The sequence below is a fragment of the Peromyscus eremicus genome, chromosome 5, assembly GCF_949786415.1.
Source record: "Peromyscus eremicus chromosome 5, PerEre_H2_v1, whole genome shotgun sequence".
NCBI lineage: Eukaryota > Metazoa > Chordata > Mammalia > Rodentia > Cricetidae > Peromyscus > Peromyscus eremicus.
This window is the reverse complement of record NC_081420.1, coordinates 113,651,380-113,671,303: the sequence shown is the minus strand read 5'-3', so window position 1 is coordinate 113,671,303 and position 19,924 is coordinate 113,651,380.

Genomic DNA, 19,924 nt, shown 5'->3' with positions numbered 1-19,924 from the left:
TATATAGCTTTACTGTGTTAGAGTTAAACCCTTTCCTTTTTATTTAGACAAAAATGGGGAAATGTTGTGGGATAATCTTTTTGTACACTGTGAAGATGTGTCATTCTGATTGGTTTAATAAAAAGTTGAACAACCAATAGCTAGGCAGGATATTCAGGCACACAGGAAGCTGGGTAGAAGAAGAGAGAGTTGTGAGCCAGATGGGCAGGGAGCAAGACATGCAGGACAGGTAAATGCCACAAGTTATGTGGCAACACATAGATAAATAGGAATGGGTTAATTTAAGCTATAAGAGCTAGTGGGACAAGCCTAAGCTATGGCCAAGCTTTCATAATTAATAATGTCTCCATGTCATGATTTGGGAGCTAGCTGGCAGAAAAGAAAAACCTGCCTACATGCCACTATATGTTAAACTTTTCACAATTAGCATGCAATTATGTTTGGTATGAGACCTAGTTTTTTTTTTTTAAGTATTTATTCCATCTGGAGGGAGAGACATAAATGTTCTTTTTTTTATTATTTTGCAATACAATTCAGTTCTACATATCAGCCACGGATTCCCTTGTTCTCCCCCTCCCGCCCCCTCACCTTTACCCCAGCACACCCCCATTCCCACCTCCTCCAGGGCAAAGCATCCCCCAAAAACTGAGATCAACCTGGTAGACTCAGTCCAGGCAGGACCAGTCCCCTCCTCCCAGGCCGAGCCAAGCGACCCTGCATAGGCCCCAGGTTTCAAACAGCCAACTCATGCAATGAGCACAGGACCCGGTCCCACTGCCTGGATGCCTCCCAAATAGATCAAGCCAATCAACTGTCTCACCCATTCAGAGGGCCTGATCCAGTTGGGGACCCCTCAGTCATTGGTTCATAGTTCATGTATTTCCATTCGTTTGGCTATTTGTCCCTGTGCTTTATCCAACCTTGGTCTCAACAATTCTCACTCATATAAATCCTCCTCTTTCTCACTAATTGGACTCCCAGAGCTCCAACCTGGGCCTAGCCATGGATCTCTGCATCTAGATCCCTCAGTCGTTGGATGGGGTTTCTAGCACGACAGTTAGGGTGTTTGGCCATCCCATCACCAGAGTAGGTCAGTTCGGGCTGTCTCTCGAACATTGCCAGCAGTCTGTTGTGGGGATATCTTTGTGGATTTCTGTGGGCCTCTCTAGCACTTTGCTTTTTCCTATTCTCATGTGGTCTTCATTTACCATGGTCTCTTATTCCTTGTTCTCCCTCTCTGTTGTTGATCCAGCTGGGATCTCCCGCTCCCCCAAGCTCTCTTTCCCTCGCCCCTCATCCTTCACTATCCCCACTCATGTCCAGGCTGTTCATGTAGATCTCTTACATTTCTCCATCATTGGGCGATCCCTGTGTCTTTCTTGGGGTCCTATTTTCCAGGTAGCCTCCCTGGTGATGTGCGTAGCAGTCCAGTCATCCTTGTCCCACATCTAGTATCCTCCTATGAGTGAGTACATACCATGTTTGTCTTTCTGAGTCTGGGTTACCTCACTCAGGATGATTTTTTCTAGATCCATCCATTTGCCTGCAAACCTCATGATGTCATTGTTTTTCTCTGCTGAGTAGTATTCCATTGTGTATACGTACCACATTTTGTTTATCCATTCTTCAGTTGAAGGGCATCCAGGTTTTTTTCCATGTTCTGGCTATTACAAACAATGCTGATATGAACATAGCTGAACAAGTGCTCTTGTGGTATGATTGAGCATTCCTTGGGTATATGCCCAAGAGTGGTATAGCTGGATCTTGGGAGAGATTGATTTCCAATTTTCTAAGAAAGCACCATATTGATTTCCAAAGTGGTTGTACAAGCTTGCATTCCCACCAGCAGTGGAGGAGAGTTCCCCTAGCTCCACATCCTCTCCAGCATAAGCTGTCTTCAGTGTTTTTTATCTTAGCCATTCTGACAGGCATAAGGTGTTATCTCAGAGTTGTTTTGATTTGCATTTCCCTGATGATTAGGGATGTTGAGCAATTCCTTAAATGTCTTTCAGCTATTTGAGTTTCCTCTGTTGAGAATTCTCTGCTTAGTTCTATAGCCCATTTCTTAATTGGACTGTTGGGCATTTTGATGTCTAATTTCTTGAGTTCCTTATATATTCTGGATATCAGTCCTCGTCAGATGTGGGGTTGGTGAAGAACTTTTCCCATTATGTAGGCTGTCGCTTTGCCTTGTTGACTGTATCCTTTGTTCTACAAAAGCTTCTCAGTTTCAAGAGGTCAATTGATTGATTGTTTCTCTCAGTGTCTGTGCTACTGGTGTTATATTTAGGAAGTGATCTCCTATGCCAATGCGTTAAAGAGTACTTCGTACTTTCTCTTCTAGCAGGTTCAGAGTAGCCGGATTTATGTTGGGGTCCATGATCCACTTGGACTTAAGTTTTGTGCACAATGATAGATATGGATCTATTTGCAGCCTTCTACATGTTGATATCCAGTTATGCCAGCACCATTTGTTGAAGATGCTTTCTTTTTTCCATTGTGCACTTTTGGCTTCTTTGTCAAAAATTATATGTTCATAGGTGTGCGGATTAATGTCAGGGTCTTCAATTCGATTCCATTGGTCCACATGTTGGTTTTTATGCCAGTACCAATTTGCTTTTATTACTATAGCTCTATAGTAGAGCTTGAAGTCAGGGATCGTGATGCCTCCAGAGGTTGTGTTATTGTACAGGATGCTTTTGGCTATCCTGGGTTTTTTGTCTTTCCATATGAAGTTGAGTATTATTCTTTGCAGGTCTGTGAAGAATTGTGTTGGTATTTTGATGGGGATTGCATTGAATCTGTAGATTGCTTTTGGTAAGATTGCCACTTTTACTATGTTAGTCCTGCCTATCCATGAGCATGGGAGATCCTTCCATTTTCTGACATCTTCAATTTCTTTTTCAGGGACTTAAAGTTCCTGTCATATAGGCCCTTCACTTGCTTGGTTAGTGTTACCCCAAGGTATTTCATGTCATTTGTGGCTATTGTAAAGGGTGATGTATCTCTGATTTCCTTCTCAGCTTTTTTGTCCATTGTATATAGCAGGGCTACTGATTTTTTTGAGTTGATCTCGTATCCTGCCATGTTGCTGAAGGTGTTTATAAGCTGTATCAGTTCCTTGGTGGAATCTTTGGGGTGACTCAAGTATACTCTCATGTCATCTGCAAATAGGGAAAGCTTGACTTCTTCCTTTCCAATTTGTATCCCCTTAATCTCCTTATGTTGTCTTATTCCTCTGGCTAGAACTTCAAGTACTATATTGAATAAGTATGGGGAGAGCAGACAGCCTTGCCTCGTTCCTGATTTTAGTGGAATTGCTTTGAGTTTCTCTCCATTTAATTTGATGTTGGCTGTCGGCTTGCTGTAAATTGCCTTTATTATGTTTAGGTATGTTCCCTGTATTCCTGATCGCTCCAAGACCTTTATCATGAAGGGGTGTTGGATTTTATCAAATGCCTTTTCTCCGTCTAGTGAGATGATCATGTGGTTTTTTTCTTTGAGTTTGTTTGTATGGTGTATTACATTGACGGACTTTTGTATGTTGAACCACCCTTGCATCCCTGGAATGAAGCCTACTTGATCATGGTGGATAATTGTTTTGATGTGGTCTTGGAGTCTGTTTGCCAGTATTTTATTGAGTATTTTTGCATCAATGTTCATGAGGGAGATTGGTCTGTAGTTCTCTTTCTTTGTTGTATCCTTGTTGGTTTTAGGAATCAGGGTAATTGTAGCCTCATAGAAGAAGTTTGGTAATGTTCCTTCTGTTTCTATTGTGTGGAACAATTATAGAGTATTGGTATTAACTCTTCTTTGAAGATCTTGTAGAATTCTGCGCTGAAACCATCTGGTCCTGGGCTTTTTTTGCTTGGGAGACTTTTAATGACTGTTTCTATTTCATTAGTGGTTATGGGACTATTTAATTAGTTTATCTGGTCTTGATTTAACTTAGGTATGTGGTACCTATCCAGAAAGTTATTCATTTCTTTTAGGTTTTCTAGTTTTGTGGAGTAGAGGTTTTTGAAGTATGACCTGATGATTCTCTGGATTTCCTCAATGTCTGCTGTTATGTCCCCCTATTCATTTCTGATTTTGTTGATTTGGATGCTCTCTCTCCCTCTGTCTTTTAGTTAGTTTGGATAAGGGCTTGTCTATCTTGTTGATTTTCTCAAAGAACCAACTCTTTGTTTCATTAATTTTTTGTATTGTTCTCTTTGTTTCTATTTTATTGATTTCAGCTCTCACTTTGATAAATTCCTGGCATCTATTTTTCCTGGGAGACTTTGCTTCTTCTGGTTCTAGAGCTTTCATGTGTGCTGTTAAGTCACTAGTGTGAGATTTCTCCAACTTCTTTATGTGGGCATTTAGTGCTATGAATTTTCCTCTTAGCACTGCTTTCATAGTGTCGCATAGGTTTGGGTATGTGGTGTCTTCATTTTTGTTGATCTCTAGGAAGTCTTTGATTTCTTTCTTTATTTCTTCCCTAACCCATTGGTGATTCAGTTGAGTATTATTCAGTTTCCATGAGATTGTAGGTTTTCTGTAGTTTTTGTTGTTGTTGAAGTCTAACTTTAGACCATGGTGGTCTGATAGAACACAGGTTATTCCAATTGTTTTGTATCTGTTGAGATTTGTTTTGTGGCCAGGTATGTGGTCGATTTTAGAGAAGGTTCCATGGGGTGCTGAGAAGAAGGTATATTCTTTTTTGTTAGGATGGAATGTTCTGTAGATATCAATTATGTCCATTTGAGTCATGACATCAGTTAAGTCCTTTATTTCTCTGTTAAGTTTCGATTTGGGAGATCTGTCCAGTGGTGAAAGTGAGGTGTTGAGGTCTCCCACTATTAATGTGTGGGGTTTTATATGAGATTTAAGCTTTAGTAATGTTTCTTTTACATATGTGGGTGCCCTTGTGTTTGGGGGATAAATGCTCAGAATTGAAACTTCATCTTGGTGGATCTTTCCTGTGATGAGTATGTAATGCCCTTCTTGATCTCTTTTGATTGATTTTAGTTTGAAGTCTATTTTGCTGGATATCAGGATGGCCACACCCACTTGTTTCTTAAGACCGTTTGATGGGAAAGTCTTTTCCCAGCCTTTTATTTTTAGGTAGTGTCTATCTTTGAATTTGAGATGTGTTTCTTGTATGCAGCAGAAAGATGGGTCCTGCTTTCGTATCCATTCTGTAAGCCTATGTCTTTTTATAGGTGAATTAAGTCTATTGATATTGAGGGATATTAATGACCAGTGATTGTTCATTCCTGTTATTTTTTGGTGGTAATGTGTGTGTGTACTTCTCTTCATTGGGGTTTACTGCTGTGGCTTTATCTATTGCCTGTGTTTTCAAGGGTGTATCTGAATTCCTTAGGTTGGAATTTTCCTTCTAGTGCTTTCTGTAGGGCTGGGTTTGTGGATAAGTATTATTTAAATCTGGCTTTGTCTTGGAATGTCTTGTTCATTCCATCTATGACGATTGAAAGTTTTGCTGGGTATATTAGTCTAGGCTGGCATCCATGGTCTCTTAGTGTCTGCATTGTATCTGTCCAGGTCCTTCTGGCTTTCAAAGTCTTCATTGAGAAATTGGGTGTTATTCTGATGGGTCTGCCTTTATAAGTCACTTGGCCTTTTTCCTTTGCTGCTCTTAATATTCTTTCTTTATTCTGTATGTTTAGTTGCTTAATTATTATGTGGCAAGGGGACTTTTTTGGGGGGTCTAGTCTGTTTGGTGTTCTATAGGCTTCTTGTATCTTCATAGGCATTTCCTTCTTTAAGTTGGGAAAGTTTTCTATATGATCTTGTTGAATGCATTTTCTGTGCCCTTGAATTGGTATTATTCTCCTTTTTCTACCCCTATTATTCGTAGGTTTGGTCTTTTCATGGTGTCCCAAATTTCTTGGACATTTTGGTTCATGACTTTGTTGACTTTAGTGTTTTCTTTGACTGATGAATCTATTTCTTCTATTGTATCTTCAATGCCAGAGATCCTCTCTTCCATCTCTTGCATTCTCTTGGTTATACTTGCATCTGAAGTTCCCGATCATTTACTCAGATTTTCTATTTCCAGAATTCCCTCTGTTTGTGTCTTCTTCATTTTTTCTATTTCCCTTTTCAGGTCTTGGACTGTTTCCTTCATTTGTTTCATTGCTTTTTCTTGATTTTCTTTCAGTACTTTATTGTTTTCTTCTAATTTATTTTCCCTTTCCTCTAGTTGTTTATAGCATTCTTCCCATTTTTTGTCTTTTCCTCTACCTTCTTCATGATGTCATTCATAAGGCTGTTTTCTTCTGCTTCTTCCAATTTTTGATGTTCAGGTCTAGATGTTGGAGGAGGGCTAGGTTCTGGTGATGCTGTATTGCTCTTCATTTTGTTGTATATATTTCTGCCTTGACATCTGCCCATCTCCTTGTGGTTCATTCTTGGTCTTATCAGAGCACTTGGTTCAGACAGAGCTGACAGATTCAGCAAGTCTCTATCTCTTGTCCAGATGGGAGCTCTTTTGTCCAGATGGGAACTCCGGGGCAGGATGGGAGCTCTTGTCCAGAAGGAAAATCCGGGGCAGGATGGGCACTCTTGTCCAGAAGGGAAGTCCGGGGCAGGATGGGAGCCCTTCTCTCTCTCTCTCTCTCTCTCTCTCTCTCTCTCTCTCTCTCTCTCATCCAGAAGGGAAGTCCAGAGCAGGTTGGGAGCTGGGGGCTGGCCTCTAAGTCTCAGGAAGTGGCTGGGGTCTCGGGCGGTTGGGCGTGGGGGCAGGGCGTGGAGATTGCAGGGTCTGCCAGGGGTCTTGAAGAAGGGGATCCTTCCGGGTAGGGCTAGAAGGGAACCTGCCCAGTGGCCAGAACCTGTGGCTAAGTTGGGCAGGTCTTCCCCGGAGTGGCTGGTGCCCAGGGATGGGGTCCGGGCTGAGCCAGGACACTCACCTCTGGTCCAGAAGGGAAGTCCCGAGACCTAGTTTTTTATTGCTTATTCTGCATTTATTTACCACATGAATTCAGGTACACAAACATCTCCAGGCTCCAGATTCTCATTGGCAAATTGGGTATAACAATTATTATTGTCAGGGGGAATGAAAATAGTCCCCATTAAGCATATAACATAAAATAGTTACATAAGCTGGTACCTAAAGTTCCCTTTTCTCACTTTTCTTCTCTTCCCATTGAAAAGGCATCTAGACAAATGACTAGAGCTGTAGCTGCACAATGAAGTCTAGAGTTTTCCTGCCTCAAGTAAGGTTCTGAACAACAGCACTAGCATCCTCTGGGAGTTGGTAATGTGCAGGTTCTGGCCCAGCCCCCTTGAGACCCATGGTAGCCAACTATGGGTAAGATCTCCTGGTGATTCTCATGGAGTTGGGAGCTGGAGAACAATCTCCAGAACAGGGGTTACTAGGGGAAAGAAGATGTGATCTAGCTGCAACAACAAAAGTTATACCTTCCATTTATACTTTTGTTTAAGATTCATTTTGAGTGTCTGATATTTTTCTATGTTTTAGAGTTAATTGGTAACAAGTACACATACACATACACACACACACACACACACAAACACACACACACACACACACATACACACACAAATTCAGCACAAGTGTAAACAATGTCCTGAATAAGAAATGGTATCAGAGTCTCAAAAACCCAGCTAGAAGTCCTTTTCTGCTCTGCAAGACTCTGAAAACAAATTTCCAAAGCCCTGACAGAGGGGTAATGGATGCCCCTTTCCCTATATAGCATCTTTTGAGAATTATCCATGTGTGTAGTGCATCTGTCATTTGCCCTTTTTGGGAGGGAACAATGAATTCAGCAAGTGGGAAATTAGTGACCCAACCCAGGTTCCATCCTGTATCTCACTGTGTGCCCCTCTACCAGTGTGTTTCAATCCCTAAGAACATCCAGAGTTGCTTCTTTGCATGTTCTATACCCTGGCCTACCTATCCTCCATTATTCTCACTCTATTTCTCTGGCAAAACAGAAACCCTGGTCCACTTCAGCTGAATTCACCCAGTATCTACCTCAGGGAGTTGAATCAGACTGAAAAACACAAAAACAAGATGATGATGGGTAAGTAAGGGTGGAGAGATGGCTCAGTAGTTAAGAATATCTACTGATCTTGCAGAAGAACCAGGTTCAATTCCCAGCACCCATATGGTAGCTAACAACTATCTATAACTCCGTTTCCAGGGTATCCTATGCCTTTGTGTGGTGCACCTACATGTATGCATGCATGCATGCAAAACATTCAGACACATAAAATTAAATAATGTAATAAATTTTAAAAGATTATATAGATGAATTTTCATCCACAAGCCTCATTCTAATGGACCTAGTTCACCTGGCCATCCCATTATCTTCCCCTCCACTCCTCTTCCTTATTACTCAAATCTCCAATATTCTCCCTTCCTTCTCAGTCCTCAGCTCAAAAAATATTTTGATTTCTGCAAAGATGCCTATCCTCAGCCAGGGCTTAATGGCTTGGATTTCATGTTTTGATACTTCAGTCCCTGTAATGGAATCAGATCATCTCTCATTCTAAGCTTCTTCCAGCACATGCAGGACTGCTGGCTCCCTGTCAATGTTAAATCCAAGCACTGCCTTTTTAGAAACTGTCCTTTCTCCAAACACCTTATTAATCTTCAAAGCATCTATGAGCTTTAAAAAATGTTGCTAATGACATAGGACATGTGAGACCAGCTGTGGCTCCCATTTTCCAGACAGGGAAAATTGGGACACTCCTGATTTTCTGGTTCAAAAGCCCATTGTGAGCCTAGGCAGAGATCAAAGGCTTTATTCCCTCGCTGCAGTCTGCTGTGTCTTTGGATCTGTATTCTAACAATAAGGGGGAATCAAAAGATGCAACACACAGCCTTCTCCTCAGCCCCTGAAGATCTGAGTACTACAGCTTGTGGTCCACATGGCCCAGAATCCAGGATGGGAGCTGGGGATTTGGATAGAAGTCAGTGGTTTTCCTTAGTAAGATCTTAAGAAGGTACAAAAATGCCCTAGATGTGATCTTCCACAAAGAGCTTTCAATATCTCAGAAGCTCTAACACATCATCCAGATAGTATCAGGCTGACTACAATTACCAAAACATAGAGAAAAAAACATATTTCTATGCCTGCACCCACCCCACTCAATCTTCGAGTCTAGGGCTGGATGTGAAATATATTTTAATGCTGCTTCTAAGCTTTGTTAGACTTAGGAACCCTTGAATCATTGTAATTATGAACCTATTTAAGTCCTCAAATCACAATGCTGGCAGAAGCTTAGGGATACTTTAGCCCACCACATCATTTTAACTTTTTCTTTTTCTTTTCAGAGCTGAGGACCAAATCCATAGCCTTGCACTTGCTAGGCAATTGTTATACCGCTGTGCTACACCTCCAAACCTACCATGTCATTTAAATAAAAGAAAGCAGATGCCACCTGTCCATGTTCTCGGACATAAGAGGAGTTAACTGTGGCCCATATCATGTGGAGTTACAGCCTCAAATCTCTCAGGATCAAAGCTGCCCTGTTGAAATTCACTTGAACATTAACTTATCAATGGAAGAAAGGCAGAGCCAGACTTCTCATTCAAATTCTTCTCTCTAAGAAAGCAAGTAATCTAAGTCCCAAGACAGCCATCCTCACACTCCACAAGACTCAGTAAAGTAATTTCCATCTCGAACAGGGACAGAGTGGGAAGTGAATCCCAAGATCCTTGTTATGCCCCAGTACTGGTTTTTGAGCATTCAGTAGGGTTAGTTCTAAATCAAGTCTAAGGCTTCAGGAAGGTTTTGTTCTCCATCACATAGTCTCTCTCTGTGGAATCCTGTGGCTATCTTGAGTCTCCTAAGCCCTTCAGAGTCAGATGTATCCTATAATGAAACCCCTGGGAGCTACACATCTGAAGCAAACAAAACACAAATGCATTCTGGGCTTGCCTTCTCCAGGTGGCAAGGTTTGCACACAGAGGACAGAACACTGGTGACATCTTTTAAAGAAAGTTCCAGCCTTGGTCCAGGAAACAGTCCTGGTTGTTCTTACTTATAAGTCCCTGGCCATGTCTCTCCCGCTAAACATTTATCCCTGTAACTTTTCTTGAGGTTTGGATGTGTGGCTTGTTATGCCACTGCAAGTCAACTGAGTGTCCCTGCACCTATCTGCCTCCTTAGAGACAGAGTCACCTGGAAGCCTCCAAAGCAGCATATTACCAAGCACTTGAGCATCCACATGAGTATTAGTTGAGTCTTTAAATTCAAGTTTACCCTTTCTGGTATCCATATTTTTTAGTCAGCTTTCAATTTGATAGCTAAAGCCAATGTGAATTCTGTCAAATGTTTGTCCAGCAAGGTTGAATGCCTGCTATTTACTATAGTTGCATCAAGGTCAGGGAAATAGGAAAGGCTGCAAAATAAGGAAGAATGCATGCTCACTCTTGTCATTCCCACTTGCAAAAGCAGCTTGTGATAGGGAACTCACAGAGGTGTGGAGAAGAATCAGCATGCTGGGAAGAATCTTTGCTGCCTTGCCTCTGTCTCCAGAGCCCTTCTCAACCCACTGCTCATTGTTGCCCACTTTCTCTACCCTTTACTGGATAGTGAATTCCTTGATAATGGGGACCTTTTCTCTGCTCACCGATCTGGCCCAGCATCTTGAATAGCTCCCAGCACATAGTAGGTGATTCTTTTTTAGTGATCTTGGAATTGGAGTCTGAATTCCAGTCATCTTTCTTCTGGCTATTGGTATCATTTATAACAACTGTAATGTTAGCTTCAGGCTCCTCCTCTGTGAATTGGGAATAATAGCAGTTGTAAAAATTCAGCTTTCTAGGAGGAAAATAAATGCATCCATAGATAACAATATTAAACTAAAGAAGCCAGTCTCAGAAAGACAAATGTATATTTTTCTCTCATTCCTAGATTTTATGTAATATATAAAACCATATGTATCTGTAGATTTAAATGAAACTGTCTAGAGAAACAAAGCATTAATAAACAAGATGCATGAGAAAGAGTGTGGCTGGGGGTGTGCAGGGAGAAGATATGCTTGAATTAAAATGTCCTCACAATACAGTGAATGTTGACTATACACAATGAAAAACTTTTAAAACAAATAGGGAACTATTATACCAGTGAACATAAAACCAGAAGTAAGGTTTGCAAAACAAGTTGGATTTTAGCTGATAGCATTCATCTCACTGTGCATAGCACATTACCTTAGTGTTAGCATTTTTAAAAATAAAAGATCTGGGAAGGAGGACATTAATTATAAGAAACACACTGACTTTACCTTTCAAATATCTATTATGTTGCTTTAAGTCAGGAGTGTAAGGAAACCCAGTCTACAGGAGCTTTAAACAAATAAATATTTGTTTCTTGTTTTGTTTTTGTTTTCTCATATGACAAGAAATCTGAATGTGGCTCCATAGTCCACTTTCTGACTGATAACTACAATCCTCTGGGTCATGAGTGGGTAAACTATAACGGCTATGGTTTGAGTGGTTTAGCTGTGTTGTCCTCTCCTTGATCCCCCAGAGACTCAGATGCTGAAGATCTGGTCCTCAGTGTGGTATTGGGAGGTTGTAGAATTTTATGAGGTGCAGTCTAGTGGAAGGGCTTAGGTCAATTGAAGGTGTATCAGAGAGGGAATGGAGAAATTCCAGTCTCTTTCTAGCTTCTTGTTTCAAGATCATGCTTGTTACACTGATCATGATCTGTTCCCTGAGGCTCTGGAAAGTACCACTCTACTCTCCTGTGGCATTGTATTAGCAAGGAGAAAAAAAGGGAAGGCATTGGATAGGGACTGACAATTTACCATGATTCATTTGTTTGAGATAGTGAGGGGGTGGGTGTAAATGTCAAGTCCATGCAAAACACCAACCTTACTCTTGGGAAAATGTAAAAGGCTTCCTGGTAAAATTAGAATATTAGGCCTGGGATTTGTAGAATGAGATTGCCTTTGCTAGGCAGTGATAGGTGGTGTGGGGTGAGATGTGCTGGAGGGCATTCCAGCCTGAGGGAGAGGAAAGTGAAAGTATTAGTAGGGGAAGAGAGGACAGACTGAAGAGGAAGTTTCTACCCAGACTCACTGCCTTGTTCTACCAGGTAAAGACAGATCCAAACATACTCATTATCTTAGTCACTATTCTATTGCTGTGAAGAGACACCATGACCATAGCAACTCTTGTAAAGGACAGCATTTAATTGGGGACTTGCTTAGAGTTTCAGAAACTTGGCTCATTATCATCATGGCAAAGAGCATAGTGGCAGGAGTAGCAGGCATGGTGCTGGAGGAGGAGTTGAGAGCTACATCCTGATCTGCAGTCAGAGAAGGAGAGAGCCTGGGCCTGGCATGGGATTTTGAAACCTCAAAGCCCTCCCCCAGTGACTTACTTCCTTCAACAAGGCCACACCTCTTAATTCTTCTAATCCTTTCAAAGAGTTCCACTCCGTGGTGACTGAACATTCAAACACTTGGTTCTAACAGGGGCCATTCTTATTAATACCACCAAACTCATCATCTTTCCATTTCCCAGACCCACTGTGTACTGCCCCATCATGAGACTGTCTACACATCTCCCCTAACTGAGAGGCCTTTCAACATTTCCATCTCCCCTACTTTGGATTCTAGAAAGACTATTGAATAATTCCTCCAGGAAAATGTCTCCAATCCCTCCTCCCACTGACTGAGCTCTTCTTCTTTTGTTCTATAAAATGCAATGATAATAGTAAAGTAGTAGCAGTCTGAACATTTATTGAAAACTTACTATCCATCTGACACCATGTTAACCACTTTGTATAAATTAGGTTATTTGAATTCCATGACCACCTTATTAAGTAAAACTTCTATCTCATTTCATATAGCCAAGGTTAAGACTCTGCACTGAAAAAAGGCAGGAGCTGTGAGGCTGTGAGGTATTTTCAGAAAGAAAAAAAAAAAGGATGCTTTATAGAGACCAGAGAGCATGGTGCTTCCTTAAAGCAGGTAATTCTCCAACAGTAGAGACTTGGGCAGGGGTGAGACTCAGGGAAATATGAGAATGGAAAAACAAGAAAAATCAATTTAAGGAAGAACCTGCATACTACACAAAGATATATGGGTTTCATTTTGTAAAATATTGGAAGACATAGAAAGAATCTACACCCCTAAATCCTCATTTTGGAGACAAAATAACATTTAGAAGTCTACTGCATTCATCCAGAGAGAAGACATCATGTTGGGGACAAAGAATGGGAGCAACAGTCACAAAGATTCATAAGACTGTGAAACTATGGGGTCAATAACACCATGCCTTAGGTCAGAAAGTGAAGGCCACATCACAGCTGCATCACTCATCTCATTTGATGCTACTTCCCCTTCTAGAAGGTGCCAGCCTTTCTTCCCTTGTGGTGACAACAAGCCCAGGACAGGATTAATGACCTGGTCAAGGTCAAACCAAGTATCTCATAAAGACAGAACATCCATCTGGTCTTTCCAAAGCCCAATCCCAAACCTACCTTGCCTCTGACCTTAAAGCTGAAAGTAAACCTCTGTCTTCAGCATTCCTTATTTGTCAAGAATGAAATACAGGATAAGGCACTGAGATAGGATTTAAATTCTTTCCCAACTTGCAAAGCTTTTGTAGCCTCAGCTCTTCTTTTGATTTTTGCTTTATTCCCTTCTGGATTAATACTGTGTTATAGCTGCCTAACAGTATTTTCATTTTATACATACTCATACATTTAAGGGAAAGTTTCTTAACACCCCTTGACCTCTGACCTTGAGCACCACCTCTTCTTCATCCATCATCCCCCATTCATCTCCCAGTGCCTAGGTCCGCTCTGAAGCTGCAAAAGCTTCTCAAGCAGAGTGGAAGAGTACCTACTTCCTACTTTGGGCAGGATGAAATTCTATCTCAAAAATAAGACTAAATTAAATGAATTAGTGTTGAGCTCAGATATGACTTCTGTCATTTCTTGACTGGCTTTTTCAATCTGATGAAGAATGTGACCCTTCCCACTCACATATGTTTAGTGCTTTCTGGGTAGAGCCTGAGTCTATCCCATGTTTATGTCCTCAAAGACAGCCTCATCCTAAGCTTATAGACAGTCTCTTAGGAAGAAATGTGGCATCAGAGAAAGTCCTTGAACAAATAATTCATGTTACCTAAAGTCCAGTTTTTCCACCCCACAATGAAATAATGATGTCTACCTAGTAAAGTGGAAGTCACTGAATGTGCCCAGCAAATAGGATCTTGATGAACTGTCATTTCCTTTGTTGTTAAAGGAACACTGGAGATTTTAAATATAATAAAGATAGCTTTATAAATTATTTGACTCATCTGTGTGTTGCATAACGCTAGTGGATTTTTTTCAGAAGGCAATTTATACTGATTTTACTTTAATCTGTAAGATTTTATTTACATAGCACAACTTATTGCTAGGAGTGGAGAGAGATAGAGAGATGGCTGCAGATGGAAAAGAAGGCTGTTGAAAAATGATTCATTCTGGGGCACTGTTGAGTACTGAGCTCCTAAATCTCAATATCTCAGAATGTGACTGTATTTGGAAATAGAGCATTTATAGAGGTAATTAAAGCAAAATCAAGTCAAGCAGGTAAGCCCTACCCCAATATGACTGGTGCCCTTACAAGAAGGGGAAATTAAGAAGAATACATCCACAGACAAAAACCAGGTAAAGCCACTTGCAAGCCAGGAAGAAAAGCCTTAGAAAAAAACAAAACTGAGATCATGGACTTCAAGCTTCCAGACTGATGGGTGGCAATTTTTTCATTGTTGTTTAGGCCATCTAATCTGTGGTCTGTTGTTATTAAAGCCATCATCTTTGATGCTTTATATATTCATTCATCCATTTAACAAATATTTACAGTATAGCTACAGTGTGTCTGGTGGCCCTTGCTCTCATAGAACTTCCCATGGAATACATGATATTTCACTTAGACTTCACAACAGCTTCATATGATATCAAGGCTTGAATGTAAAATCTCCCCTGCAGATTCAAGTGTGGACCCCAAGATAATGGCACTCTTTTAAAAGGTGGTGAAAACCTTAAGAGATTGGGCCTAGAAGGAAGAAGTAGGTCCAGGGGCCATGCTTTTGAATGTTTTGTCTGGTTTCTGGTCCCATTCTTGCTCTCTTCTTTCTCTTTACTTCAAACAGAACAGCCTACTCTGACCACATGTTCACAACATCATGATGACCTGCCTCATTGTGGGCTCAGAGTCAGTGGAGCCAAGAACTGTGAAATCTCTGAAAGCATAAGCCAGCCTAAGTCCTTTTTCCCATAGGTTGTTTCTGTCAGGTATGTGTGATCATAGAAATGATAAAATTCATTCATATTTATGATAAACATCACTATCATCTTCATTGTACACATAGAGAAACAGAATCTAACAAGCCAGCTGGATGGTATGATACATAATACTGTGGTGATATTGTGTTCCCCAAAATATTGTGCACCCTAATAAACTTATCTGGGGTCAGAGAATAGAACAGCCACAATATTAAACATAGAGGTTAGGCAGTGGTAGCACACACCTTTAATCCTGTCACTTGGGAGGCAGAGATCCATTCGGATCTCTGTGAGTCCAAAGCCACACTAAAAACAGCCAGGCATGGTGACTCACGCCTTTAATCCCAGGAAGTGATGGCAGAAAGCAGAAAGGTATATAAGGCATGAAAACCAGGAACTAGAGCTGGTTAAGCTTTTAGGCTTTTGAGCAACAGTTCAGCTGAGATTCAGTCTGGATGAGGACTCAGAGGCTTCCAGTCTGAGGAAACAGGATCAGCTGAGGAATTGGCAAGGTAAGGTGGCTGTGGCTTGTTCTGCTTCTTTGATCTTCCAGCATTCACCTCAATACCTTGCTCCAGGTTTATTTTCATTAATAGGACCTGTTAAGATTCGTGCTATGTAATACAAAAATGTTCCCAGGACACCAGTTTCAGTATTGGAAATGGCTCAATCACTAAGTAGAAGATGATAGTGAAAATTCAGAACTTGTAAAATGACCAACTTTTCAAGACTGAAAAATTATACTCACAATATAATTTAATTTGGTATAGAAGCCAGTGAAGAGTCCACCTTTGTAGGAGGGTTAGAACAAAGCCAATCCCTTCCATTGAAAGGGCAGTTAGTATTTGACTCATAAAATGCCTAGTTGTAGTTTCCTTTGATCAAATACCCACTGTGAGAATGAGAAAACAGCATGAATCATCTCTTCTAACATTTACAATATCCCATTAAGACAAAAACTAGCATTCTCTGCATTTTGTTTAAGGAAATGTGTGCTGGGCAAGTTTATTAGGTTGTACAGAATTCTACAGTCAATACCAAGCAAGGCGTGGTGAAATGTCAGCTGTGTCCAACTCTACATTCTTATACTCAACTGCTATGCTTTACAACTTCCCAGATTAAGGGATCAGGCACACCCTGGAGAGGTGAGAGTCCAGAAAAGACTGAACTTGCCAAGCAATCCATTGCCTTTTGATTTCCCACTACCTTTTTCTCCAACTCAGCAGGTGACTTTCAGTTTAGGTAATGTTTTATAAAAATTGGAACAAGAGCAAAGATCAACTATACAGCCCTGCATGCTGCTCTAACCCTCAGCTCTGTAACTATGAAATAGGTATGAAAGAAATTACATACATAGCAAGAATAAAAATCAACAGAAAACAACTGGATCAGAGGAATCTAAGAAAGAAGCAAATAGGACCAGAATGATGGAGTGAAACATGGAGTAAAAATATCTGCAGTACTTCAGAGGTTCTGGAAGTGTCCAAGATTATAAGTGATACACATAAGACACAAGAAAGGGCTCTTAAACAAACATCAAGGTGTCTCAAGAAAACATCAAGGTTATTGGTTGGAAAATCCTATAATTTAAGCATCCAGAAAACTCTGTCTATTCTATATTCTCTTGTGTATACACAGACAGGGGACATACCTCATCACCTCTACTTAAGTGAGAATTATGCATCATTTGGCCAAACTGTTTTGACTGAGGGCTAGCATCAAGATAATACTAATGAAGAAAGGACAACTTTGGACTAGTAAAGGACTTCCTTGAACCATGCTCTACTCCTCCTCAACTGCTAGAGACTAATGGAAACAAACAGAAACTACAGACAGACTTGCCTGGAAACATGTCTCCTAGGTGATTACAGTTCCTATCAAGTTGAATATTAACATGGATCATCATGTGGTCCTAACTCCTGATATCTGTGGCTATGAACTAATTTGGAAAGAGAGCCTTAGCAGACGTGATCAAGATGAATTTAGATGGGAACTGTGTAGACTCTAGTATACCAATGGGGTTCTAATATAAAAAGGAATATAAAATATGGACACAGAGATATTCTCACTTATGGAGGGATAAAACACATGGTGAGAGAGGCAGTAGTTAGGAGACATTCAAAATCCAGTCAAGGAACATGAAACACCAGAAGCAATTTAAGAAGCTAGGGAGAGATAAGCCCATCCTGAACTGATTAGGAACAGGTAAGGCCCCATCTCCAGATTGGGCAGACCAGGTCCCTAGCCACTAGGCCTCTGGGGCACGTTCTGCACCCATCCCCCAAGCCATTGAAGCCCCAGGGACCAGGCAGCTGCCTCTTTCCCTGCCCCCTTTCCAAATAAAAACAGCCCCCTGTGACACCAGTGAAAACCAGAGTCATAAGCCCACCCTGCACCAATTGGGAATAGCTACTCCATGAGATAGAGCCCACTAGTGCCCATTGGACTAAGAGCTGATCCCTGAGACACAGAATCCATCAGCACAGATTGGACCAAGAGCCTGGAATAGACCAAAAGCTCCCATTACACCAAGAGTATCAATCACACCAAGAGAGGCTCCCTCAGACACAGACACCACTTGCACAGAGTGGAGGAAGACATAGGTGGATACCAGTGCAAAAATACAGTCAACAACATAAAGACCAATATGACACCATCAGAACCTAGTGGTTCTACATCAGCAAGACCCGAACATCCCAATGCAGAAGAAGCAGAAATCAACCTTAAAAATGACTTTAAGAACATAATAGAGGCCTTTAAATAGGAAATGAAAAATTCCCTTAAAGAAATCAAAAAAAGACAAACAAAAATAGAAGAAATCAGTAAATCCCCTAAAGAAAGCCAAGAGAAAGCAATTAAACAGGTGAAAGAAACAATCCAAGATTTGAAAACTAAAATAGAGGCAATAAAGAAGACACAAACTGAGGGAATGCTGGAAATGAAAAAACTGAGTAAATGAACAGGAACTACAGATGCAAGCATAACCAACAGAATGCAAGAGATGGAAGAGAGAATCTCTGGCATTGAAGATACAATAGAGGAAATAGATTCATCAGTCAAAGAAAACACTAAAGCCAAAAAAATCATAACACAAAACGTCCAGGAAATTTGAGACATCATGAAAAGACCAAACCTAAGAATAACATGGATAGAAGGAGAATACCAACTCAAAGGCACAGAAAATATATTCAACAAAATCATAGAAGAAAATTATCCCAACCTAAAGAAGGAAATGCTTATGAAGATACAAGAAGCTTACAGAACACCAAATGGACTGAATCAAAAAAAAGTCCCCTCACCACATAATAATCAAACCACCAAACATACAGAATAAAGAAAAAATAGTAAGACCTGCAAATGAAAAAGGCCAAGTAACATATAAAGGCAGACCCACCAGAATACCACCTGACTTCTCAATGGAGACTTTGAAAGCCAGAAGGTCCTAGACAGACATTATGCAGACACTAAGAGACCATGGATGCCAACCCAGACTATTATGTCCAGCAAAACTCTCAATCACAGTAGAAAGAGTAAACAAAATATTCCATGATAAACCCAGATTTAAATAATACCTATCCACAAATCCAGCTCTACAGAAAGCATTGAACGGAAAAATCCAACAAAGTAAGTTAGATATACCCATGAAAACACGGGCAATACATAAGCCCACACCAACAAATACCAAAGAAGAGAAACATACAACACTACCACCAAAAACTAACAGGAATTAACAATCACTGGTCATTAATATTCATTATTATCAATGGTTTCAATTCACCTATAAAAAGACACAGGATAACAGAATGGATATGAAAACAGGATCCATCCTTCTGCTGCATACAAGAAACACACCTCAACTTCAAAGACAGACACTACCTCAGAGTAAAAGGCTGGGAAAAGACTTTCTTTTTTAAAAATTTTTTTTTTATTTTTATTTTGCAATACAATTCAGTTCTACATATCAGACACGGATTCCCTTGTTCTCCCCCTCCCGCCCCCCCCTCACCTTCCCCCCAGCCCACACCCCATTCCCACCTCCTCCAGGGCAAAGCCTTCCCCGTGGACTGAGAACAACCTGTCAAATGGACTTAAAAAGCAAGCTGGTGTAGCTATCCTAATAGACTTCAAACTAAAATGAATTGAAAGAGATTGGGAAGGACATTACATATTTATCACAGGGAAAATTCATCAAGACAAAGTCTCAATTCTGAACATTTATGCCCCAAACACAAGGGCACCAACATTTATAAAAGAAACATTACTAAGCTTAAATCCCACATCAAACCACACACACTAGTAGTGGGAGATTTCAACATCCCACTTTCACTACTGGATAGATCGGCCAGACTGAAGCTTAACAGAGAAATAAGGGACATAACAGAAGTTATGACTCAAATGAACTTAATAGATACTTACAGAACATTCCACTCTAACACAAAAGAATATACTTACTTCTCAGCACCCCATGGAAATTTTCTAAAATTGACCACATGCTCAGTCACAAAGCAAATATCAACAGATACAAAAAATTGGAATAATCTCCTATATTTTATTGGACCACCATGGATTAAAGTTAGATTTCAACAACAACAAAAATTACAAAAAGCCTACAATCTCATGGAAACTGAGTAATGCCCAAATGAATCACCAATGGATTG